Source organism: Macaca fascicularis, chromosome 4 (assembly GCF_037993035.2).
Source record: "Macaca fascicularis isolate 582-1 chromosome 4, T2T-MFA8v1.1".
Taxonomy (NCBI): Eukaryota; Metazoa; Chordata; class Mammalia; order Primates; family Cercopithecidae; genus Macaca; species Macaca fascicularis.
The window spans coordinates 47307380-47334493 of NC_088378.1; the positions used below are offsets into that span (position 1 = coordinate 47307380).

The 27114-nt window shown below is 38.2% G+C and overlaps 1 protein-coding gene and 1 long non-coding RNA gene across 22 annotated transcripts in view; both read left to right on the plus strand.

Moving 5' to 3' along the window:
* The window catches only part of AIG1 (androgen induced 1), a 326962-nt gene that overhangs the window by 51450 nt on the left and 248398 nt on the right, over nucleotides 1-27114 (plus strand). The window lies entirely within an intron of this gene.
* Nucleotides 15812-18429, plus strand: LOC135970549 (uncharacterized). The gene is made up of 2 exons (XR_010586270.1): nucleotides 15812-16081; nucleotides 17413-18429. It is a non-coding gene; the product is annotated as an uncharacterized lncRNA (long non-coding RNA).

The window sequence follows — 27114 nt, forward strand, 5'->3', positions numbered from 1 at the left end:
GTACACATGGATATGCATTTCTCCCGAGGAGGAGAATTACTGGGTTATAGAGTCCACGTATGTTCGGCGAGGAGAATTACTGGGTTATAGAGTCCACATATGTTCGGCTTCGTGGAGACTGCCAGTTTTCCAAAGTGGTTTTAGCAATTTACATTCCCCGCAGCAGTGTTGAAAAGTTCCAATTATCCTGTGTCCTCACCAATGCTTTGTAGTGTCAGTGTTTTTTTCTGATTTATTTATTTATTTGTTTTTAATTTTAGCTATTCCAGTGTCTGTGCAGTAATCTTTTGTTGTGGTTTTAATTGGAATTTCTCTGATCACTAATATTGTTAATCATTTTTTTATTTCCTCACCTGCCATTTGAATATTGGTCTTTTTAATGATGTGTGTGTTAAAGTCCTTTGCTGTTTAAAAATGTTGGGTGGTCTTTCTTTTACTCTGGCTTGTAGAAGGTAAGTTTTAAAAAAATATTTGTTCATTTTCAGTTATATACATGACAAATATATCTTCTTTCTTTATGGCTTATCTTCCCCCTTTATGACGTCTTTTGATCAATTGAAGTTCTTACTTTCAGTGAAGTTTAACTTATTAATCCATTCTGTTATTGCATTTTTTTTTTGTCCTTTTCAGAAATGTTTACCCAATCCAAGGTCATGAAGATATTCTCCTGTCCTTTCTTCTAGAAGCTTTGTCATTTCGCCTTTCACATTTCTGGTCTGTCTGGGAGTGATTTTTTTGTATAATGTGAGGTAGGAGGCAAGGATCATCTTTTCTCACATGGGTATCCATTCTTTTTCCCAGTGGCAGCTTTGCCGTATAGCAGTTGACAGTTTATATGTGGGTCTGGGTCTGGACTCTGTGCTGCCCCCATTGGTCTATTTGCCTGTCCTTGCGCTGATACCACACCATTTCAATGACTATAACTGTAAATTAAATCTTGATATCTGGTAATATAAGTTCTCCAACTTTGTTCTTCAATATAATTTTTTCTATTCTTGACCTTTTGCATTTCAATGTAATTTTAGAATCAGCTTGCCAAATTTCACACACAAAGATTTAGATTATTAATTGGAATAAAAATGAATCAATTTAAGTAGAGTTTACATTTTTCAATATTGTACCTTCCAGGAATCTAGAAGATGCCTCAATTTCTTAAGTCTTTTTTCACCTTGTCAGTAAAGTTTTGGGTTTTCTTTGTGGAGGACGGCACATGTTTCACTGGTTTTATTCCTAGTTATGTGTCCTCTTTTTAGTAGAGCTACTTCCAGTTTGTATAGAAGCAAAATCTTCTTTTACAGTCACACCCTTAAACAAAACATTATAGGGAACTATTTTGAAGCTGAAGAGAGGAAGTGCCCTTGAACCTTGAGGAGGAGGTGCGGGGCTTTTTTTGGTTGTTGGTTTGAGGTAGGTGAGATGCAGTATGTCTTGTCCAGATGGAATCTTTGGAATATCCTTAAAGGCAGCAGATGTGTGTGGGAAGAATGACAGAGTATGTTGAGAAGCAGACTTAATGCCTTGGGTAAGTGCATAGTTGAATGAATAAACCAATGCATATTTTAAGTATCTGAAGTACATTCATTGATGCAAAGCAAATGACCATTCTAAACATAGGTTATATCCTGGATTTACCTTCTTAAATCTTTGATTTTGCATCCCTAGTTGCCAGAGATGAAATTATAAATTAAATGATTAAAATATTATCAAGGTAATTGAGTAAAGGATACATAGTTTACATTTACCACCAATTATGTTTCCCATTAAATAAGAAACATTTTGAAATTTAATAACTCATGCGTGAGTCAGTGACAGCATACTGTTTTAGAGTTGAAGTCTCTTGAGCTCCTGCTGGTTACTACTCTGTTTTTCTTTTCTTTCCCAATCATGCTTTGGGAAAGAATATTTCTTACTTGCTGACAGCAGTGTCTCACTTGACACAGTGTCTCATACCAATTCACTTCTCATAGCAACCCCTTACTCCTGACATCCATTGAAACTGTTCTCATCCTAAAGACCCAAAGACCTCATATTTGCCAGATTCAGTAAAGAAGTTTTCGTCAAGTTCTTTTGACATTTGAGATTATTGAACTATTCCTTCTCCTTGAAACTCTTCTTTTGTGGCTTTCTTGATATTTCTTCTCCTTTCCTGGTCTCCTTCCTGCCTCTCTGACTCTTTCTCAGGCTGTCTTCATTCCACAAATGTTGGTATTACACATGGCCTACTTCAGACTCATTGCTTCTTCATTGTGAATCCTCAATCTGGTGGAACTCATGCACTTTGTGGATTCAGTCTTCTGACGTTTTTGAAGGCTCGTCCTGAAATATCCTACACCACAAACACGTATGTCCAACTACCTGTTGGACTTCTCCATTTGAGTGCCCCAGAGACACTTAAAACTTAACATGTCAGAACAGGAAACATCTTAACATGTTCTGCACCTTGGTGAATGCCACCCTTTCTCCTGGGCCCGCAGCCTGGAAGTGGTTATTGACTCTTCTCTCTTTTCTATTTCCCCATGTCTAGTGAAAACATCCAACTCGTCTTCCTCCTTAATAGCCTTAATATCTCTGTGGTCTTAACCCTCTTCTCTACATCTGTCTCTTTTTTCTGTTCCCAAATAGCCTTACATCTGATTTAAAACAGCCTCCTAACTGGTCTCTCTGCCCCTTCAATATGGTCATCCTCCAATCTCATATCTGGTTTCAGGATGATCTTTCCAAAATGGACGACTTCTCTATTTGAAACTCTGCAGTGGTTCTATTTTTCCTTAAGCACAAAAGCCAAGGCCTTCAATATGGCTTTGCAAACCTAGCCATAAGGGAGCTCCTTCTGCTTCTCTAGTCTCCTTTTGACACTACCCCTTTTCACCTGCCTGACCTGTTATCCAGAGCCCCTGCAGTTCCTTCCATCGCTCTGTGCCTTTCCTTCAGAAATACTCTGTTTCTGCCCAGAACAGTCACATCTCTATCCACAGCCACCTTCTGTGGATGGCTTCTTACTCATTCTACAAAACTTACCTTGGTTATTTCATACTCTAGAGGGAACCTCTTCTCATTCCCCCGCACACGCCAGTCTGGAATATATTATATAGTAATTATATGTGTTTCTTTATCCCACTCTGACCTTTTCAAAGGTGAAACACACATCTTTCACGTTTGTATCCTCCCTCTGCAGGTGCTTTTAGAAATAGACACCATATTAGGCTCTAGGGATGCAAAGATGAATAAGACATCATCCCTGCCTATGAGCCTCTCTTAGTATAGAAAGTAAAACAGAAACATCAAAAGATAGTTACTGTGCAGTTTGACAAGTGCCACATGACAGGTATTTTTAAAACATGGAAGATAGAACACCTGATTCTGGGTTTGAGTGAGTTCTATTTAAGTGTATATGAGGATTGTTTGAGAAATATGGATGAACAAATAGTCCTCAGAGTAAATATCTTCTCCAGGAAAACTCCTGGCAACCCCATCACCCATTTCAACAGTTGATCTCCAGAGACTGTGCATTTTTGATCTTCACATGTAGAGAACTGCATGGGAGATAAAATACCAACAAATAGGACCCAAACATGTAAATAAACATGATATGGTTTGGTGGGAGAGGTAAACGTATTAAGCCATATTTCCGGGTTTAGTTGAGACTTGAAAAAATAAGCATCTTATTTTGTGTGCCCAGGAGCTGTCTGACAAAATCCTAAGCCTGACTGAGATCATAGTCCACCCTGACTTTGTCTAAAAATGTTGCTGACTGGGCCTGGTGGCTTACGTGTGAAATCCCAGCACTTTGGGAGACTGAGGTGGGAAGATGGCTTGAGCCTAGGAGGTTGAGGCTGCAGTGAGCTGGGATCATGCCACTACTGCACTCCAGCCTGGGTGAAAAAGCAAGACCCTGTCTCAAAAAAAAAAAGAAAAAAGAGAGAGAGAGAAAAGCCGTTTGCCTTTGTGGTAACAAGAACAACCTAAAGCCTTGAAAGATTCATTCTACTTTTTCAGATACAATGTTAAAAAATTGTTGAAGATTTCTGGCCAGGCGTGTGGGCTTAAGCCTGAAATCCTGACACTTTGGGAGGCTGAGGTGGGTGGATCACGAGGTCAGGAGTTCGAGACCAGCCTGGCCAACATAGGGAAACCCCATCTCTACTAAAAATACAAAAATTAGCCGGGCATGGTGGCAGGCACCTGTAGTCCCAGCTACTTGGTAGACTGAGGCAGGTGAATCGCTTGAACCCAGGAGGCGGAGGTTGTGGTGAGCCGAGATCACATCACTGTACTCCAGCCTGGGCAACAGAGAGACTCCATCTCAAAAAAAAAAAAATTTACAGATTTCTTTTCTCCAAAGCAGATTCATAAGCTGTCCTTTATGCTATGAAACTTACTGGAACGATTTTTTGGTTTGGTGAGTTTTCTTAGGACAGACAAACACTGTAAATGTTTTCTTAACCAAATCTATGTTTATCTTATGTAAATATTTTCTTAACCTGTTAAAGGAACAGAATTTCGAACGTAACAAATAACCCAAATACATAGGTAATTGCTTTCATTTCATGGCCCTGAATGGCTGGAAAGTTAGTAGAAAAGTATATCTTCAAGCTGAACTTTCAAAACACATATCTGTTCTCAAAAATCTTGTACAGGTAAAATATTTAATGCTTGGTTTTGTTTTGGTTTTGGTTTTCTCCTAAAAAACCAGTGTGACTAGTTTAAAACAATGCTAAATAATTTCTTTTTCTTGTTTGTTTGTTTTTTGTTTTTGTATCTGATTGCAAAGGTATAAATTTTGAATACCACAAAATATGAAATATTCAAAATACTTAAACTTACATTTGTTAAGCAAGTTAAAATGTTACTGTTTCAGCCAAAGCATTAATACTGTATGAACATGCTCTCTCCTATTAAAGGCAAGTTTAATTATCTTAATTACTGTGGCTCAGTTAGAATTTTTTTTTTTTTTGATGCTAAATAATTTCTAAGGGAAAATGCTGCAAGAACCTTTCACATAATGAGTTTACTGCCTTAGCTTGCTCTTTTAGTTACATATTTTCAAGAAGTTCTCAAACATATGAATGGAAGAACATCTCTGATTCCACTTTAAAATAGGTGGGAAAAAAATGCACCAAGGTGGAAGTGGTTGCAAGGAAAGAAGAAGAATATGAACAATATGACAGCAGCACTATTTTTATTTTATTAAGGATAAGACATAGTGCATTACAATTGGAATAAAACATTCAGGTTGTAAGTATGTATTTTTCCTCTTGAAAAAATCAGTTAAACTATTCAGTGGGTGTCAGCTTGCAGGTTCTGGGTCAATAGAACATAGTATCATGGCATACTGTCTACCATTATAGTATCATGATCATCAGTTATTTTGGAGTATTCTGGCTAAATGCTTTATTTCTAAATCATTATTTCTTCTTATGTGTTTTAATAAATTTGAGGTTATGTTATATGTAATATGCTTTTCTGTGCCTCTACTTTTTCATCTGTGAGATAGAGATAGCTGGAGTCCCTGGCTTGTGGAGTTGTTACAAAGAGTAGATGAGGGGGTGACTAACGTGCCCGGCACAGAGCCTGGTGCCCAGTCAGCATTCAAGTAGGGTTTGTTGTTGCCGTTACTTGTTTTTTATACTTTATTGTACATCATAAGCATTTTCGCAAGTTGCTAACCATTATTCAAAACCATGATGTCTCATGGATATATAACATCCCACTTTTCTCTCAAGATTTAAATAATGTCATTTTGGTCAGTTTTGCAATTTCCAGATTGGCAATAACATAAATTCCACTGAACTAAACATTCTTATGCAGAAGTCTTTGTGACCAAGTAAGATACATTTCTAAAATAGAATGATTGGTCAAAATGTATGCATATTTTACAGACTTTCATTTCCATTCATATGTCCAAATTCCATCCCTGAAAGATTGTAGCCATTTGAAAGTATCCCTTTCTCTTGCGCTGTTTAAAGAAGAACTAAGGAAATGTAAACGAATGTGGCAAAAATAATAGAAGGCTGGAAGTTTTAGAGCCAGAATATTTGCATTTATTTATTACTTATACCATGGTATTTATTTATACCAGGGAGGGAAGATAAATAAATTCCTATAATTTCTCATATTTAAAAGGAGCTTTTGTGTGATGAAGTAAAAGCACTGCATTGACGTTAAGCAGCCTGTTTCTTATATTGACTGATACAGGATTAAATACGAGCTTGAGGAAGTCACTCTACCTCTCATAGTTACAGACTCACAATTTGTAAAATGGTGATATCCTACCTATACTATAGGACTTTTGTCGCAGTTAGATAAGATTGTGCATGAGAAGCACCAAGCAAAGGTCTTGGCACATAGTAAGCACCTGTCATTGATCACAGGCTTATTGACCATAAGTATGATTTTTGCTGCAGAGCCAGCCTTCAGCTTTCCTGACTTTATTGCATCTGTAGATTCATAAAGTAGTAGAGTTCCTGGCAGAGGTACTGGCTGTGTCATGAATAAGCAGAGGGCAGAATTTCATGAGATTTTTCAGCTGTACTATCAACACACTTGGTGATCCTGGTTAGTGTTAACATGACATGGTTTTATGACTTGACTTAGTGCACATCTAGCCCTTGCTTTGTTCCAGACACTGAATCAAGAATTGGTGATACAGGAATGAATAAAATGTAATCTTTGTCCTTGAAGGGGTCATAATCTAGACAGGAAGTGGTTACCATCTTTTCTGGGTGAAATTCTTCTTCTTTTTTATACTTATGTGCATTCATTTGTGCTGTTCCCATAAGACACGCACTGGTAGGTATTCGGAGGTGAAAGTAAGTAATGATAAAGCCAGGCTGTGCCCCTAAGATGGTTAGAATGTGGTGTGTAGTTCAGTTAATTGGCATGCTGTGGTAGGAAAATAATGGGCTTTCAGTCAGAAGACTTTGGTTCGTATTCAGGCCTCAAAACATACTTGTAGAATAATGGGTTGGGCAAGGAAGGCCCTTGTATTCTAAGCAAGAAAATGAAAAGAGTTAAAATCCAGTTATTCATTCATCCATTTGGCAAATATTTATTGAGTACCTGGGATTCAGCAGGGAATAAAATATACAAAGATCCCTGCCCTCATGGAGCATAGATTCAGTGGGCGTGATGAAGGATGCAACAAACTGCTGCTGTGAAATTTTTAAAAGGCAGTGAAGGAAGCTATGGAGAGTTGGGGAGGGGGGTGGCATGTGTACAGAGAGTGGCAGGAGAGGCCTGTTTTGCCAGATCCCTTTTGAATCCAATGCGGATGGCATCAGGTTCAAGAGGCAGAAGAGACCCAGAGCCAGCACACGAGATGGTGTTTTATTGGGGAACTTTCATACCGGGGAGAGAATCCAGTGGTGGTGGGATGGACAGGAGAACCACCTTACATACAGTCCAGGGGCAGCAAGTGGGCTGGACAGGAAAACCACAGTGGTTTGTGAAAGGCATGCAGTTTATATAGCATTTTCACTTAGCACTCTCCTCATAACGACCTCCACCTGGCAACCTTCATTCAACCCCAACTCGGGGCCTTGATTCCATGTGCAGCCTGTGTTCTATGGGATAGTATGGGGGCTCAGATGTTCCTCATAGACAAGGAACGAATCTCTGGGTTTGCCATTCCCAGAGCCCTTAGCTCAGAACACACATTCAGGTGCATCTGCCATACAGGGTCCTTCTCAGGGTATGCTTAAGTTACTGCTATCAGGTGCCTTTAACATACAGGGCCTCACTACAAACTAACATTTGAATGAAGAGCTGGAGGAAGTGAGGGTGCAGTTCAAGGAAACAGCCCCAACCCCAGGAGACCAGTGGGACTGGAGCAGAGTGTGTATGGGGTGCAGTTAGGGGAAAGTGGCAGCGGCAGGAGGCAGGGAAGGCCCTGTGGGACATGTTGCTAAGGACTTTGGCTTTTACTGGGCATAAGATAGGAAGCCTTCGAAGGAGTGTGAACAGAGTGATGGGAGGGTGTTCCCACAACCCAGGGAGACATGGTAATGATGTGGACCAATGAGATGGCAGTAGATGTGGTGCACAGGGTCAGATTCTGGAGGTTATTTTAAAAGATAGAGCCAACAGGATTTGCTAAAGAATGGCATTCGCAGGGTTTAGAGCTGTGTTACTGTGAAGCCTGAGTGGCCATCCACCAAGATGAGGATGACAGTGGGAGAAGCAGATTGTGGGGGAGAGCTCAAGGAGTTTGGATTTGCACCAGTTAAGTTTGAGATGCCTGTATGACTTTCAAATGTAGAAGTCTGGTTAACTGGAGTTCAGGGGAGAGGTCCTGGCTAAGGATGAAAATACCAGCATCATTAACATAGAGGCAGTATCTAAAGTCAAGAGTTGATCAGATCTCTAACGTAGTGATTGCAGCTACAAAAGAGAAGAGCTCCAATGACTGAGCGTTGTGGTAACCTATCATGCAGATGGTAGTTGTAACTATTATGCACTTCTGGGAAAATGTGGTACCTTATGAGGTACCTTTACCCAGTTCACTGTGGCCACCTGCAAAAACATTGTGTTTGTTTACTAAATGCTGTCTTCATGACATGAAAAATTGAAGGTTTTTTCCTAACAGGGATTGGATTGATTCAGGCACAAAGATAATTTGGGCACCACTGGAGTTGGGCATAGGCAGTTCTGTGCAGGATGCTTCACAATAGTATTTCAACAGACGTAGTGATCTCGGCTTCTGATTTTGTTACATAAAAACACATTGATTGAGAAAAGGACAAAAGGAATGTAGGTCCACAGAGATTAAAACATCACTAGGCTGGGCGCGGTGGCTCACACCTGTAATCTCAGCACTTTGGGAGTCCAAGGCGGGCAAATCATGAGGTCAGAAGATCGAGAGCATCCTGGCCAACATGGTGAAACCCTGTCTCTACTAAAATACAAAAAATTAGCAGAGCATGATGACATGTGCCTGTAGTCCCAGCTACTCGGAAGGCTGAGCCAGGGGTATTGCTTGAATCCGGGAGGCGGATGTTGCGGTGAGTGGAGATTGTGCCACTGCCCTGCAGCCTGGCAACAGAGCGAGACTCCATCTCAAAAAAAAAAAAAAAAAAAAATCGCTAAAATGAATGTGTACATTATGTACAGTATGCTTTCATTATTAAAGTAAAAAAAAACACCCAAAGATTGAACTTATGACAGAGGCCAGTTTTTCTAGGTTAAAGATGCCTTCAGAAAAATGTTTGTTCAGCCATGCTTTTAGCAATCACTTATGTGTAGAGAGCTTTTCCACGTCTCCTGTATTTATTCAATCAACGGGAATTAGCTTAGCAGCATAACCCAAAGACTTATCATTTATGTTGCCTTATGAATGATAGTGTTAATAAGTAACTAAGTCCTATGATCCTACTGAGAATTTTACAACAAAGAGGGGCTTGAGTGACCTAAATAAAAATCAGTGCCAAAATACTCCTATATGGAACTTCTGGAGAGTGTCCCAAAGAAAGAATTTTCTTTTCTTTTTTTCTTTTTTTCTTTTTGAGACAGGGTCTCGTTCTGTCACCCAGGCTGGAGTACAGTGGTATGATCATGGCTCACTGCAACCTCGACCTCCTGGGCTCAATTGATGGTCCTGCTTCAGCCTCCTGAGTAGCTGGTACTACAGTTGTGCATCACTGCATCTGACTAATTTTTCTATTTTTTGTAGAGACGGTTTCATCATGTTGCCCAGGCTGGTCTCGAACTCCTGGGCTCAAGGGATCCACCCTCCTTCGCCTCCCAAAGAGCAAAAGAATTTTCAAAGTACATAGTATGTTTATCACCTACTGACGAATTTCTCAGATCATGTCTGGGAGCATGCTGGCTACGTGGGGATCATACATTTTTGCCTACATATGCTCAATTTAAGTATCAAACACTCCATAAACCTTGCAGTGTGTCTCTTTAAATTAGAGATTTTTAAAGGCTCCACAATTCAAAAGTATTGTAATAATTTTCAAAGTATGCCACACTCTCAAAAGGTGTCCATCTATGGGGTGATACTTGGGTAGGGGGAATAAAGTTCACTTCTGAATTGTAGGTAAAAAACACAAGTCCAAAAGTGCACAGGCAGGCAGCTTGTACTTACTGTAATAGATGCATACTTTGAAAGTGAACGGCATTGAAGCATTAGGGCTTTCTATATTCCAGTGGCAGGGTGGGCCTTATAAAACTGCAGGGCCTTCACCTAAGACAAAGATAACACTTATGTGTTTGCAGTAACTCATGGACACTTTAGACTTAGTTTCTAAGGGGCTTATCCCTTCTCCATCCAGTGTTTCTGGACTTCTTCCTGAAGTAAGGACCTTGGGAAGAAGCCTTCATTCCTGTCTGTAACCCCTATTTAGTGCACTGATTGGGGTGCTTAGCACAATCACAGCATAACAAAGAAAAATAATGCCACTAAAAAGGAAGATTTTTCTGATTCAATATTTGAGAAGATTTCATTCAAGATATTTTGATGTCACAGAAGAGAAGTTGGACTTTGTATATTTACCAAAACATTTTGACCTGGGCTCAGTGTCAGTAATATTAACATATCCTTTTTTATTTTTATTTTTATTTTTATTATTTTTTGAGACGGAGTTTCACTCTTGTTGCCCAGGCTAGAGTGTGATGGCGTGATCTTGGCTCACTACAACCTCCGCCTCCCGGGTTCAAGCAATTCTCCTACCTCAGCCCCCCGAGTAGCTGGGATTACAGGCATGCGCCACTAACGCCTGGCTAATTTTTTTATATTTTTAGTAGAGACAGGGTTTCTCCATATTGGTCAGGCTGATCTCAAACTCTTGACTTCAGGTGATCTGCCATCTTTGGCCTCCCAAAGTGTTGGGATTGCAGGCGTGAGCCACCACACCCAGTCCAATATTTCCTTTTTCAAAATAACAGAGGCAGATGTTGTAGGTATTACATATAAACTTCCTCATAGATGATCTGTAAGTTGACAAAATTTGATGAATACCTTTGGATAATGTATTAGTCCATTCTCAGGCTGCTAATAAAGACACACCTGAGACTGGGTAATTTATAAAGAAAAAGAGGTTTAATGGACTCACAGTTTCACATGGCTGGGGAGGCCTCACAATCATGGTGGAAGGCAAAGGAGGAGCAAAGGCATGTCTTACATAGGGGCAGGGAAGAGAGTGTGTGCAGGGGAACTCCCCTTTATAAAACCATCTGATCTCATGAGACTTATTCACTATCATGAGAACAGCACGGGAAAACCTGCCTTCATGATTCAATTATATCCCACCAAGTCCCTCTCACAACACATGGGGATTATGGGAGCTAAAATTCAAGATGAGATTTGGGTGGGGACACACAGCCAAACCATATTAGATACTATTTTCAGTTTGGCTCTAGGATCCAATGTCAATTATGGCAGAAAAGATGGATAGGGTTGCTCTTGTTTGCCCACTATGTCTTCAAATTTGTGATTTCTTCCAGCATTTACCAGTTTGAATCATCATCTCTCAGGTGCTGCTTTCTGATCAAGTTGAACATATCATGTAATATACATTTATTTTTCAAAGTGTCTGAGCATACCGCAATTTACATTACATAATTCTTTTCTCCCAAAGACCATTTATCTTCTTTTCCCTTACTTCCCTTCCTCCTTTCCTTCCATCTATCCTTTCTTCTTTATCTACAGACAAAATTGCCACAAAAATGTCACTGTTAGCTATTTGGAGAAGCTATTAAAACCATTTGCTAGGAGCAGTTCCAGTGTGTGTCTGGTTAGCAACCAGGGCTTTCTCTGACAACTGTTAGAAGGGTCCAGTTGTGCATGTCTTCATCATTCATAAACCATAGGTATTTTATTTTCACTAGTAAAACCGTGTGATAATTATTTCAAATAATGTTATTGTTAATAGCTCTGATTTTTAAAACACTTCTCAGGAAAATATTATATGGATTCACTTAGAAATTGTAAACATCTTTTCACTAAATGTAATATATCATACTAAGTTTTATGTCAACTTGTTTTTCCTAGCTATCTTTAAAAGTTAGCATAAATTTAGTATGCTTTCTAATGTAAAATTTAGTATACCCTCTGATTTCTAACAAACCACAGTTTATTTTTGTTTATTTGGTATTCTGGTGAAAAAATTATTGATAGTTTTAAAATTAATGTACCTTATAAAGCAGCATAAATTATGTATTTGTTCTGAGTTCTTAGAGCTCTTAGTGGTATTTCTTCCTGATTTTAGATTTGTAAATTTTGTTTCACTTTTTGATGTGTGGGCATTGAATTAGTTTCTCTTAGGAGAAGTTTCCAGATGAGTACTGCTTTTAGAAAAAGAAATGTATATTTTTATTAATACCTGTTGGACCTTCTCTGGAAGGTTTTGGATTTGTTTTCTTTCTTCTGTCCACAACAAAAGTGATGAGACCAGACTTATCCTTTCATGGAGTGCATTCATCAAAAAAATTTTTGTTGTTCTGTCCATGTACAACTTTGACTATTGATGGTTCTACTTATTAGAATTTAAACACATACTTTGTATGTTTATGAGAATAGAAATGTAGAAAAAACTCAGAAGGATATGCATCACTTTAATGTAACTCAACAGAAAAAATGCCATAGTTTATATTTCTACTGATGCAAGATACTCCGTTACTATCCATTGTTTTATAAACATACAGTTTATATTAATAATTGTATACTTATTTGATAGATTTATAAAATCTCTAATTTTTAGAACATATGTTTCTTTATATTTGATTCTAATTTCTCTAAACTATTTTTTTACCCTACAATTTACAGTAACATAATGGGTACATGAGATTAGTTCTTCATTGTGTTTATCTCCTCAAATCCGCTGAGTTTTATCTCATCCACCTAGGAGCTTACTACCATGGCCACCCCTGGATCTCACTGTCATTGACAACAGCTTGACCTTTAAAACCCCATTCTGGCACCACAGACTTCCATCTTTTAGTTTGTTCCCTCCCACCATACCTGTGACCTACCCAAGCACTCTTGTTTTCTCTCTCTCCTGACTCCATGTTTTTCTTGACCCATTCTAAGCCCTATGATCTATCTCTAATTATTCATCTCCTGATACCCTCAGTGCCCCAGTGTCTTGTTGAGCTTCCCTGCAAACCCTCAGACCCATTAATTCCCATTGGCATGCCCTATAACCATAGCTATAACAGTGCCCTATAACCATAGTTACGGGCACTGTTGGAAAAACAATCCTGTAACAGGTGGAAATATACTATAATGGCATCCTTCCTTATGGGGCCCTCTGCATTTCCTGGCTATCTTTCTACCAGTCCCAAGTCAGGTCCCCTCACACTCCACACAGCTGTCTTCATTGCTATATTAATTCTGTAATTGGTAAATATGCATTAACACTACATCCCAGATGTGTGCTAAGCTCTAGGGATATGATGTTGAACTAAAACTCTCCCCATGTAGTCTGCAAAAGAGTCAGATACTTATAAAGTAGCAACACTAATGATGATTTCATTATACTTGAATCGAGCAGTGAAAAACAAAATGTTGCCTGAGAATAGATTGAGACAGAGTTGGGCAGACTCTAACTTGGCTATGTGTAGGCTTTTCTTACTATTGTTGCCTTACTTTTCCTTATTGTTTACTATATGTGGATTCCTGGGTTAATATTGCTGTTTCTTTCATTTCTTTTCAAAATTTATTTAAATGATATTATACTTTCTCAGTCATTTACAACTGGCTTTTATTCTTCAACATTATGCCCATACAGTTCATCCATGTTGATACATGTTACTTTAGGCAGTTTATTTTCACTGCTGTATATTTTTCTTTTAATATTTCTATTTATTTATCTATGTTGAGTCTGTACATATTTGAGCTACTTTCTAGTTTTTGTTATTTATAGAATTCTAATATGAGCAGGAAAGGCATGGTAAAGATTGATTAATTTTCAATATACAGGTTAAAGTTACCTTCTGCCATTCACTGTGGCCTTCTTTATCTAACATAAGCATCACATATTACTAATAAATTAGCTCACTTTGAATGTTCTACCATATTTAAAACAATAAGATAATGTCTTCATAGGTTTTCCTGATCTACTTTCTTTGGAAGAGGATTGAAAATAATTAAACGTCCAAAGTCAGAAAGATAGAACTCAGACTGCCAGTCTGAATAATTTAAAAGCAAATGTTTTAAAATGATTCTTCTGCAGTTCATAAGAAGAACTGAAATAGTGTCAGCAACGCTACTAGAAATAAACAAAGTCATGGTGAATTACATGCTATCATATATAACATCTTTCAGCTCCAAATCACCCTTCAACACCTTCTGTTCCTTAGTGGACTGGATTTTATGAGCATTTCTCCTTCACAGAGAGGTCGATGTGGAGCTTTCTCAGTAAAGAGCACTGAAGGGCCATTGCAGGCGGAAGGGCCTCTCTTACTGTTTTCAGCTGCTGCCCCACTCATCGGTGGTGTAGGTGTAAGGACATCCAGTGTTGCTCTGCCCCAGCCACAGGCAAGGGAATGTGCAGTCCCTTAGCGACTTCACAGCCCCAGCCTGTTCCGGTGACCACTTTCCTGAAGCCCTCCCAACAAGGACACTACATGCTCCAGGTCTCCTGCCCATGGTGGACCCTGAACTCCTTCTGTGCACCTGCTTATCAGTGGTGGCTCACTTGCCCCTGGGAAGGCTGCTTCCTGCTTGCCCAGCAGCTTTGGCTCTTCCAGCAGGCTGCAAACACCTTTTCCAGTGAGGTCTTGTATTGGTCTGTTCTCACAGTCGCTATGAAGAAATACCCGAGGGTAATTTACAAAGGAAAGAGGTTTAATTGACTCACAGTTCCATGTTGCTGGGGAGGTCTCAGGAAACTTACAATCATGGTGGAAGGCAAAGGAGAAGCAGGCACTTTATTTACAGGGTGGCAGGACAGAGTGAGTGCAAGTGGGGGAATGCCAGATGCTTATAAAACCATCGGATCTTGTGAGACTCACTATCACGAGAAAGCATGTGGGAAACCACTTCCATGATCCAATTACCTCCTCCTGGTGCTGCCCTTGACATATGGGGATTATGGGGATTACAATTCAAGGTGAGATTTTGGGTGGGGACACAGCCAAACCATATCAGGTCTGAAGCCCATCCTTAGGGAGGAGGTCCTTTTCCAAGTTTTGTTTTTTTGGGGTGCTCTTCCTGACGTCCAGGGTACCTTTTATAGTTTTCTTTACATTTTATTTAGGTTTCAGAGAGATCTAGCTCTTTAATGATATTTTTAGCAGTTAAATTAATTATCTTCTGTTGAAGAAAATTGCCAACATGAATAAAAATTTAGTGGGACAAAATAATTTACAAAGTTAGAAAATTTAATGCACTTCAGAACATTATCAAAGATGCAACATCTTTTTCTGCCCCAATATTTGCTTATCACTATTATTGTGCTTAAATCTAAATGTCATATACTTAGCAAAAGGAGATACTGCTAAGTTAGAGGTTAGGCACTGTAAAGCATATTCACCTTTGTAGCAGAGTGCACACTGGTTTCATAGTGTGCCTTTCTGCATTAGTAGTTTACTAAGTGCTTTGTACATAGCAATCAATAATTATTTGTTAAAAAAAAATCAATGGTATATTTAATTCAGTGTTCAAAAGTTCATGCTAATATTAATAGTGTAAAAATCTTTAAGCCTGTAAAATTTTTGAGTAGCTCATAGTGTCAGCGTCTGCTCCACCCAGGTAACTGAGGAAGCACGGTCAGAACACCCTGGGGGAGAATTTTCTATCATTGTTTGCAGGTTAGAATGGAGTCTCTGGGAAGGTCCCTGCTGTGTATTTATCCTGCAGTTGAGGGAACATGGCGTGATTGTACCCATTACTTTGTGAAGAATATCCAAATGCCTTCTTTAGACGGTTGTTCTTCTTGCTACTTCTATATTAAAAGCAACTATGTGATATTGTAATGAATTATGTTGACAAGCTTTCATTCCCAAAGCTGCTTATCTATGTACATTATTTCTGACTGGAAAACTTATTTTTTTTCCTGCCCGTCTGAATGAATTGCTTGCCAGTGGTGACTTATGGCCTGTTTCATCGATTTTCAGTAATGAGATGGAGCAGTATGAGGTAAATATCTATGCACAAAAGGAGGGACTCTAAATCACATTCTGCAAACCACACATTTGATGGTGCAGTTAGCCCATCTCCTCAAAAATGTTTGTGGTGAAGTTTCCTTGAAAAAGCTTGGGCTTAAAGCATGTCACTTAGATGACAGATTTAGAAAGAATTTCGGTCATTAGAGTGAGAAGTCCACTTTGGCTCAGTCAGGCTAACCCACTCCAAGGGTAGGAGAGGATAATTCACCAGGCAGTGCATCTAATGGGCATCATCTGAGTGGATGAGGGAGAGAGAGAGAGCCTGTGGTTCTTTTAAATGCATTGATTTTTCTACGGAGTAGCAGTCAAATATGTAACTGATCATGGACTCCAGGTAAGTGATGATGGACTCCCCTGGTTGTAGAATTGCTACCGGATGTTCAGATGTCTCAGGCAAAGAAAGCAGTGAAAACAAAGGCAAAGGAAATCCTCGTGGGATTCACTCCTCTGTTTTCATACTGAGTCACTGTCTCACGGGGATAAGGTACCTTTGGAGTTCACTCTTGATCTTGATAACAGGGAGAAAGAATTATGCACTATTAAAAAGAAAGATAGCTGTGGAAAGGGGGATCCCTTGAAGATGGTGTTTTGTAGAACTGCTATTTTATGGTTTTTATATCCTTTCCATGCATTATTTAACTTATTTTAGTCTTTGCTGAACATAGATACTGCCTAGGTTGCTTTCCAGCAAGAACTGCGTTGAAAGTTTTATGCACTGAAAACAAAATAACTTTTTCTGCTCTAAAGTACCACGATATGTGACTGTAGCAGAAATACAGGAAGGTCTCAAGCTCACACCATTTCTCCAAATGTGCTACTTACATTTCTGCGTATGACAAACTACTCTCTCTGTCTCTCTCTTTCACACGTATATAACTATGTATGTTATATATGTACATATATATATATCTAGATATATATAGTCCCTACTTGTGCTCCCCTACTCAGACAATAGTACATATCTATTTGGTACTATATTTGGAACTATATAGATACTATAGTCCTGAGTAGGGGAGCACAAGTAGGGAGGTCTACAAGTGATATCTATCTATCTAGACATATGTGACTTTTATAGAGAGATTTTATATGTAGATAGACTATTCCTCTCTGGATTACATATAAATTTATTAAATGTCACATAATACTTTATGTTCTCTAGTTAGAAAAGAGACCAGGTAGATATTTCTTCCTTATCATTTCCCCTTTAATTGATGGTTTTATCCTCATATGGGGACTGTTCCAGGCCTTTCTTTATGACACCAATAAATCTCACTGCCTCTTTCCCATCTGTTCTCTCCACAGTTTTCCTTCATTCCATGATCCATGTCACTCCATTTTCCATTGCTGCCCTTCTCAGCATTCCATCTTCTTGTTTCTTCTGTCTGCTGTGCCTAAAATGAACTTGAAAACATGAACCATCTTCAAGACAAATCTATGGTGTTCTTTACATTAATTTTATAAAAGTACAACGTAATCAAAATGTGGAATACGTTGGCTACCAGTCACTGGGGAGCTTATGGCCAAAGGTCAAGACAAATATACTCTGGCCTTTTACAATTCACACAAATAATGATTCCATTTCTTACTTAAAGTGCTGCTTTTCTTATTTTGATGCATTCTTGTGTTTTGCCTGAGTTTAGTCAATTAGGTAGAAATGTACAAATTAGCAACTAATTAAGGACATAGCTTGATTTTTTTTTTTTTTGGTGCTGACCTTTCTTGTTTTATTTTGTTGTTATTGTTTTTGTTTTGTTTTGTTTTTTGAGACAGAGTCTTGCTCTGTCGTCAAGGCTGGAGTGCAGTGGTATAATCTTGGCTCACTACAGCCTTCACCTCCCATGTTGAAGCGATTCTCATGCCTCAGCCTCCCAAGTATCTGGGATTACAGGCACGCACCACCACCACCATGCCCAGCTGATTTTTGTATTTTTAGTAGAGATGGGATTTCACCATGTTGGCCAGGCTAGTCTGGAACTCCTGACCTCAAGTGATCCATTTGCCTTGGCCTCCCAAAGTGCTGGGATTACAGGTGTGAGCCACTGCGCCCAGCCAAAATTAAATTTAGTTGAGGATATTGAAGATGATGTAATGGGATGAAATAAAAGTAATTCTGGATAAATTATATCACATATGTTTTAGGAATAAATGGTAGAAGTCTAATGAATTTGTCCTATAGTACAAACAGGATTGTAATAGTTTAGTGCATTCCAGAGAAGAAAAAGAATAGAATATTAAATTAATTTAATCAAAACCAATTGTGCATTTCAAAAAAGATAAAGACATGAATGGAATTTTAGTACACTTCCATACTTACGAAAATGAATTTGAAATCTAAAATGACTCAGTAAGTCAGCTATGATTTCCTGACAGGGAGAGTTGAGGAGGTGTAGAAAAAAGATGGAGAAGGAATTAAACAGTAGAGAAGATTTTAGAGAAATGAATACTGAGTGACTCCAAAGTAATCCTGGGATTTTTGTTGTTGTTGTTCTGATCTATTCCTATTTATATTTCTTGGAGAGACATGATACATTTGACCACTTCATTTCTACATGCAATGTAAAATAATAAGAGCAACTAGCCTGCTAAGAACCCAAAGCCAGATGGTGTATATGTGTGTCATGCTGAGTTGATGGTTTGGAAGTGCCAGCTCTGCAGAATGGCTGGAATTGAATAATACTTCAAGGTAATCCTGCTTAAGATCCACTTGTGCATCTCCATATAACTTTTACATTTTTAACAGTTAATTTAATGAATTTTAAGTTGCAGTGGTCAGCAGGATTCGTGTAGGCAACAGAAAAACACACATAAAATGTCTGTAATGGGATTTGTAAACTGTCAGTTCAAATCAAACTCTTATAAAGTGACAGAAACCTCAAGTGTTTTAATGGTATTGGCAAACTGCTTCTTAAATAAGCAAATAACCAAAAGTAAGTTTATGCTTCTTTCCTGAGAAGGATAGACTGTTTCATAATTTTTAGACATTATCTTTTGAGGACTAACCAATGTGAATTAAAGAAACAGTAACAAAACCCAAACATTTCCTCTTTGTCTCCTTGTGTTTAGAAAATAAGAAAAAATGGCTGGGCGTGGTGGCTCACACCTGTAATCCCAGCACTTTGGGAGGCCGAGGCAGGTGGATCACGAGGTCAGATTGAGACCATCCTGGCTAACATGGTGAAACCCCATCTCTAACAAAAATTCAAAAAAGTAGCTGGATGTGGTGGTGGGCATCTGTAGTCCCAGCTACAGGAGAATGGCATGAACCCGGGAGGCAGAGCTTGCAGTGAGCCGAGATCATGCCACTGCCCTGAGCCTGGGCAACAGAGCAAGACTCCATCTGAAAAAAAAGAAAATAAGAAAAAATTATTTTGTAGTACCTCCTTTCCCTGACCTCCATGTACACTCTTTGGGGAAGTCTTCTTAGCAGTTCAGGTGAGGTGGGGGCCGTACTATAGTCCCAAGTAGGGGAGAACAAGCAGAGAGGTCTACAGAGAGTGAGGGAACTGCTGTGTTAGATGACACCATTGGGTAAGAAGATGAATCAACTGTAGAAAAGCGTTAAGACTTCATTTGTACATACTCTTAATTATATAAATCTGAGAAAGTGTTGCTTAGACTATTACATTTAGATTTGCAGAAATTATCTTGTTTTTTCCCTCTCCTAGAATTCGAGATTCTGTTTTTTTCCTTTTTTTCATGTTAAAGTTCCTTCCTATTCCTATTCCTTTTCTTTTAAATCTTTATAAAAGCAACTATTTCCCAAAAATTAGTAAATTACTTATTTATATAAAAAATTATTGAGTAATTTAGTTAAATTGGATTCTTCTTCCTCTATTTTGGAGGTCTGATATTAGGTCCATCTATATTTAAGATCATTATGTCTTCTTGATTAATTGATTTTTTTTATCATTATGAAATGTTCCTCATTATTTTTGGTAATATTCCTTATGTAGATAAATACTTTTTTTTTTTTTTTTTTGACGGTGTCTCCCTTGGTCACCAGGCTAGAATGCAGTGGCATGATCCCGGCTCACTGCAACTTCCGCCTCCTGGATTCAAGTGATTCTCCTGCCTCAGCCTTCCGAGTAGCTGGGATCACAAGTGCGCGCCACCATGCCCGGCTAATTTTTGCACTTTTATTTTTATTTATTTATTTTTTTGAGACAGAGTCTCGCTCTGTTGCCCAGGCTGGAGTGCAGTGGCCGGAGCTCAGCTCACTGCAAGCTCCGCCTCCCGGGTTTACGCCATTCTCCTGCCTCAGCCTCCCAAGTAGCTGGGACTACAGGCGCCCGCCACCTCGCCCGGCTAAGTTTTTGTATTTTTAGTAGAGACGGGGTTTCATTGTGTTAGCCAGGATGGTCTTGATCTCCTGACCTCGTGATCCGCCCGTCTCGGCCTCGCAAAGTGCTGGGATTACAGGCTTGAGCCACCGTGCCCGGCCTATTTTTGCACTTTTAATAGAGATGAGGTTTCACCATGTTGGCCAGGATCGTCTTGATCTCTTGACCTTGTGATCCACCTGTCTCAGCCTACCAAAGTGCTGGGATTACAGGCGTAAGCCACCACGCCTGGCTGATATATACTTTAAAACAATTTAAAGTGATCTTTTTATTGAGTCCCTGGCTATCCTGAGGTTTGTGAAGTAGAAAAATCTAAGGTCTCACAAAGAAAAATTTATCTCTACAGTGTAGCTGACTATGAAGGCTCGAAAGAGAAAAAAGTGTTCCCTACTGTATGCTTAGCTTGCTCTGGAAACCTACTTAATAAAAAGAACTTTTGAGGCTGGGCATGGTGGCTCACACCTGTAATCCCAGCACTTTGGGAAGCTGAGGTGGGCAGATCACGAGGTCAGGAGTTCGAAAACTGCCAGTCTGGTCAACATGGTAAAACCGCATCTTTATGAAAAATACAAAAATTAGCTGGGTGTGGTGGCACATCCCTGTAATCTTAGCTACTGGGGAGGCTGAGGCAGGAGAATCACTTTAACCCAGGAGGCAGAAGTTGCAGTGAGCTGAGATCTTGCAACTGCACTCTAGCTTGAGTGACAGAGTGAGACTCTGTCTCAAGAAAAAAAAAAAAGAATTTTTAAATTCAGGGGTACATGTGCAAATTGTTACTTAGGTAAATGTGCGTCACTGGGGATTGTTGTACAGATTTTTTCATCACCCAGGTATTAGCCTGGTACCGTTAGTTGTTATTCCTGACCCTCTCCCTCTTCCCACCTCCACCCCTCAATAGACACCACTGTGTTTTGTTCCCCTGTCTGTGTCCGTGTGTTCTCATCATTTAGCTGTCAGTTATAAGTGAGAACATGCTGGAAACCTACTTTAATATTAGTGTAGTTACTTCAGCTTTCTGATGGTTAGTGTTTGCATTCATTTACTTTTAACCAACTTAACATTTATACTTACATGCTTTTTTGTTTTGGTTTGGTTTTTAAAATCCAATCTGATAATCCCTGCCTTTGCATTGGAGAGCTTAAACCATTTATATTTAGTATAATTACAGACATTGTTGGGTTAAGTCTGATATCTTAGTGTTTCCTTTTTGTTCCATTTATTCTTTCTTCCTTTCCCCCAATTTTTGACTTTTTCCTGAATTAATTTAATATTGCTAGTATTTCATTTTGTTTCCACTATTGGCTTATTAGCTGTGGGAGACCAAATTTTTAAAATGGCCCCCAAAGATGTTTCACACTAATGTCAGGAACCTGTGAATATGATGAGATATAATTCCTTTCATTGTGTTATGATATATAGCCTTAAGAAATGAACACTGTCCAGGTGGGCTTGATTATATCACACAAGTCTTAAAGGCAGAGAACTTTTTCAAGCCAATGAGAGATGAGGAAAGCAGAAAGGAAAGTCAGAGATCTGAAGCATAAGAAGGATTCAACATTCTCTTGCTGGCTTTGAAGATGCAAGGGACCATGTACAAGGACTGGAGAACAGACACGAGGAGCTGAGAGTGACCCTAGCCAACAGCCAATAAAGAAACACGAATCTTAGTCTCACAATGTCAAGGGATTGGATTCTACCAACCTGAATGAGCTTGAGTGTAGATCTTTTCTTTCAGACACATAAGGGCCTAGCTTGGCCAACACATTAATTTTGGTGTTGTGGTACCCTAACCATAAAACCTAGAGTAACCTTACTGGGCACCTGAACTACAAACTGAGAAGTAATATATTTTTGGTGTTTTAACTGCTAAGTTTGTGGTAATTTGTTATGCAGCAGTGGACAACTAATACATTGGCTAATCCCCTCTATTCTTTTAATGGTTTATCTGTGGTTTACAATATGCATATTTAACTTATCACAGTCTGCTGCCAACTGAAATTATACAACTTTATATGTAATGTAAGAACCTTAACAACTGTATACTGTCCATTCTTTCTTTCTTGTCCTTGGTGCTGTTGTTATTATAAATTTTACTTCTAAATATTGTTAAAACCTCATAAAATAGTTATATTTTTGCTTTAGTTAATTATCTTAATAAATGTAGAAATTAGAAAAGTAAAAATCTTTTATATTTATTTTCATGTGTATATTATCCACATCTATTTTTCAACAATTGTCATTGATCTGTATAGATTTCCATATGTGATATCATTTCTTCATTCATCTCATATATCGTTTAGTGAAAGTCTAATCATAATTAATTCTCTCCATTTCTGTTTATCTGAAGTCTTTCACCTTTGACAGTGTTTTCTCCCTTATAAAACTTAAAAGATATTGTTTCATTGTTTCTTGGCTTGGATCATTTTACACAAGAAATATGTGTTAATTCTTTTTGTTCTGTATGGTGATATTTTTTTTCCCTCCAGTGGCTTTAAAATGTCCATCTTTATCAAAATTTTATGAAATTTGATTACACTGGTCATTGATGTGGTTTTCTTTGTGTATACTCCACTGTTGAGCTTCTTGGATCTGTGGGTTTATAGTTTTCAGAAAAGTTGGAAAAATTTCAGCCATTATTTCTTCAGTTTTTTTTTTTTTTTTTCCTATCTGACCACCCTTTTCTGCTTTGTGTCTCCAATACACATATGTGAGACTGCTTGATGTTTTCTCACAGTTCACTTAGATTGTTAATATTTAAAGTCTTTCTTCTTTCAGTGATTAATTTTGGACAGTTTCATGTTTTCTATGTATTCAGTTTTTAATCTTTCCTTTTTCAGTGTCTCATCTGCTATTATTTCCATATAGTGACTTTTTGATTTCAGATTTTTTTAACTTTTGAATATTAACTTTGATTCTTTTTAATATCTTATTTCTCTCACTATTTTTATGTCTTCCTTTAACTTTTTGAACTGATTTAATTTAGTTGTTTAATGCCCTTGTCTACCAATTCTAATATTTCTGTTATTTCTACATCTGTTTTTATTGAATGGCTTTTCTTATGGTTAAGGATATTTTTCTACTGCTTGACATGTTCAGTAATTTTTATTGGATGATGACCATTGTGAGCTATGTTATTGAATGTCTGTAATTTGTTATCTTCCTTTAAAGAATGTAGAATTTTGTTTTTAATAGGCATTTAAACTACTTGTAGAACAGTTTTTTTCTGTCTGTTTGAGGGCTATTTTTAAGTATTGTTGGGGTGGATCTATGTTAGCCTTATTCCAGGGCTATGTTAGTACCGCTATGTAGGCATGAGATTTCTTGGGTCTCTACTGAATGCCTGTTGTAGCCAATAAGCCCTCTCCTATGTGATTAGTCAGAACTGGAATACATCTGTATCTTGAATGAGCTTTGAGAATTGTTTAGCTGATTGCTTGTAGTAGATAGACTTCTGAAATGACCCCCAAAGACATTAACCTTTGTGTATTCCCCTCCAGTAGAGTTTGGGAAGAATGTGAATATGATTATTCTTGTAACAACATTACTTCATATGGAAAAAGGAAAATCATCTAAGATGGACTTGATTTCATCTGGTAAACCCTTTAAAAAGAGATTTATCTGACTGACTGCTGAGTAAAAAGTCCAATATCTGAAAAGGCTGGTTCATATATTTAGTTCAAATGTCTAGTTGTTTATGGTATGAAGGCAAACCTGGTCCAGTTACTGTATCATGGAGTTTTTAGGTGAACAGTAGTAGTGAATTCACTTGTCTTTGGAAGGCATTGCAATAGCTTTAACCAGAACTTTCCTTCTTGGACTTATCCTCCATCATGTTTCCTTGCTTTCCAGGCTGCATAAAACAATTCAGTGGTCTCCAGGTATTTATGCTTTATCAGTACCAAGGCAATATTCTATTTCCTTTGCCTGTAAATCAAAATCCCACAGAAATTTTACATGTAATTAAGAAACTAGGCTTTTTGAGCTTCCCAAATCCTATTTTTTGTCAATCTTTAAAACTAAGGGATATTGACTTAGAAGGGAAGGATTTGAAAGAAGCTAACCAGCTATATTTCAAAAGAATAAAAACCACTCTCTTTAAACTTTTATTTGGAAATATTTTGCACCAATGAAATAGAGAGAGAAGAATACAATCAATTTCAGTGTGCCAAATAACCAACTTAAGAAATAAAATATTATTTGTACAGTTGAGGCCCTGTATGGATAATATTTCCTCCAATCTTATCTTTCTCTCTCTAGAGGTACCTTAATGAAATGTTATTAATTCCCACGCATTTCTTCATATATTACTTCATATCCCTGCATCCTTAAATTTATCTTTTCGTTTTTTTGAAATTGATTTTAATTGTGTTGGAACATACTATTCTTTCCTGGTTTCCTTTTTTTTTTTGGTTTAACATTTTGCTGTGAAAATAAAATGTTTATATTTGTTTAGATTTCCATTGTATGAATATAATACAATTACTTATCCAGTCAACTATTAAGAAATATATAGTTAAATGTAAATGGACTAAATGCTCCAATTAAAAGACACAGACTGGCAAACTGGATAAAGAGTCAAGACCCATCAGTCTGCTGTATTCAGGAGACCCATCTCACTCGCAGAGACATACATAGGCTCAAAATAAAGGGATGGAGGAAGATTTACCAAGCAAATTGAGAACAAAAAAAAGCGGGGGTTGCAATACTAGTCTCTGATAAAACAGACTTTAAACCATCAAAGATCAAAAGAGACAAAGAAGGCCATTACATAATGGTAAAAGGATCAATTCAACAGGAAGAGCTAACTATCCTAAATATATATGCACGCAATACAGGAGCACCCAGATTCATAAAGCAAGTCCTTAGAGACTTATAAAGAGACTTAGACTCCCATACAATAATAATGGGAGACTTCAACACTGCACTGTCAACATTAGACAGATCAACGAGACAGAAAGTTAACAAGGATATCCAGGAATTGAACTCATCTCTGCAGCAAGCAGACCTAATAGACATCTATAGAACTCTCCACCCCAAATCAACAGAATATACATTCTTCTCAGCACCACATCGCACTTATTCCAAAATTGACCACAGAATTGGAAGTAAAGCACTCCTCAGCAAATGTACAAGAACAAAAATTATAACAAACTGTCTCTCAGACCACAGTGCAATCAAACTAGAACTCAGGACTAAGAAACTCAATCAAAACCGCTCAACTACATGGAAACTGAACAACCTGCTCCTGAATGACTACTGGGTACATAACGAAATGAAGGCAGAAATAAAGATGCTCTTTGAAACCAATGAGAACAAAGATACAACATACCAGAATCTCTGGGACACATTTAAAGCAGTGTGTAGAGGGAAATTTATAGCACTAAATGCCCACAAGAGAAAGCTGGAAAGATCTAAAATTGACACTCTAACATCACAATTAAAAGAACTAGAGAAGCAAGAGCAAACACATTCAAAAGCTAGCAGAAGGCAAGAAATAACTAAGATCAGAGCAGAACTGAAGGAGATAGAGACACAAAAAACCCTCCAAAAAATCAACGAATCCAGGAGTTGGTTTTTGGAAAAGATCAACAAAATTGACAGACCGCTAGCAAGACTAATAAAGAAGAAAAGAGAGAAGAATCAAATCGACGCAATTAAAAATGATAAAGGGGATATCACCACCGACCCCACAGAAATACAAACTACCATCAGAGAATACTATAAACACCTCTATGCAAATAAACTAGAAAATCTAGAAGAAATGGATAATTTCCTGGACACTTACACTCTTCCAAGACTAAACCAGGAAGAAGTTGAATCCCTGAATAGACCAATAGCAGGTTCTGAAATTGAGGCAATAATTAATAGCCTACCAACGAAAAAAAGTCCAGAACCAGATGGATTCACAGCTGAATTCTACCAGAGGTACAAGGAGGAGCTGGTACCATTCCTTCTGAAACTATTCCAATCAATAGAAAAAGAGGGAATCCTCCCTAACTCACTTTATGAGGCCAACATCATCCTGATACCAAAGCCTGGCAGAGACACAACAAAAAAAGAGAATTTTAGACCAATATCCCTGATGAACATCGATGCAAAAATCCTCAATAAAATACTGGCAAACCGGATTCAGCAACACATCAAAAAGCTTATCCACCATGATCAAGTGGGCTTCATCCCTGGGATGCAAGGCTGGTTCAACATTCGCAAATCAATAAACATAATCCAGCATATAAACAGAACCAAAGACAAGAACCACATGATTATCTCAATAGATGCAGAAAAGCCCTTTGACAAAATTCAACAGCCCTTCATGCTAAAAACGCTCAATAAATTCGGTATTGATGGAACGTACCTCAAGATAATAAGAGCTATTTTTGACAAACCCACAGCCAATATCATACTGAATGGGCAAAAACTGGAAAAATTCCCTTTGAAAACTGGCACAAGACAGGGATGCCCTCTCTCACCACTCCTATTCAACATAGTGTTGGAAGTTCTGGCTAGGGCAATCAGGCAAGAGAAAGAAATCAAGGGTATTCAATTAGGAAAAGAGGAGTCAAATTGTCCCTGTTTGCAGATGACAGGATTGTATATTTAGAAAACCCCATTGTCTCAGCCCAAAATCTCCTTAAGCTGATAAGAAACTTCAGCAAAGTCTCAG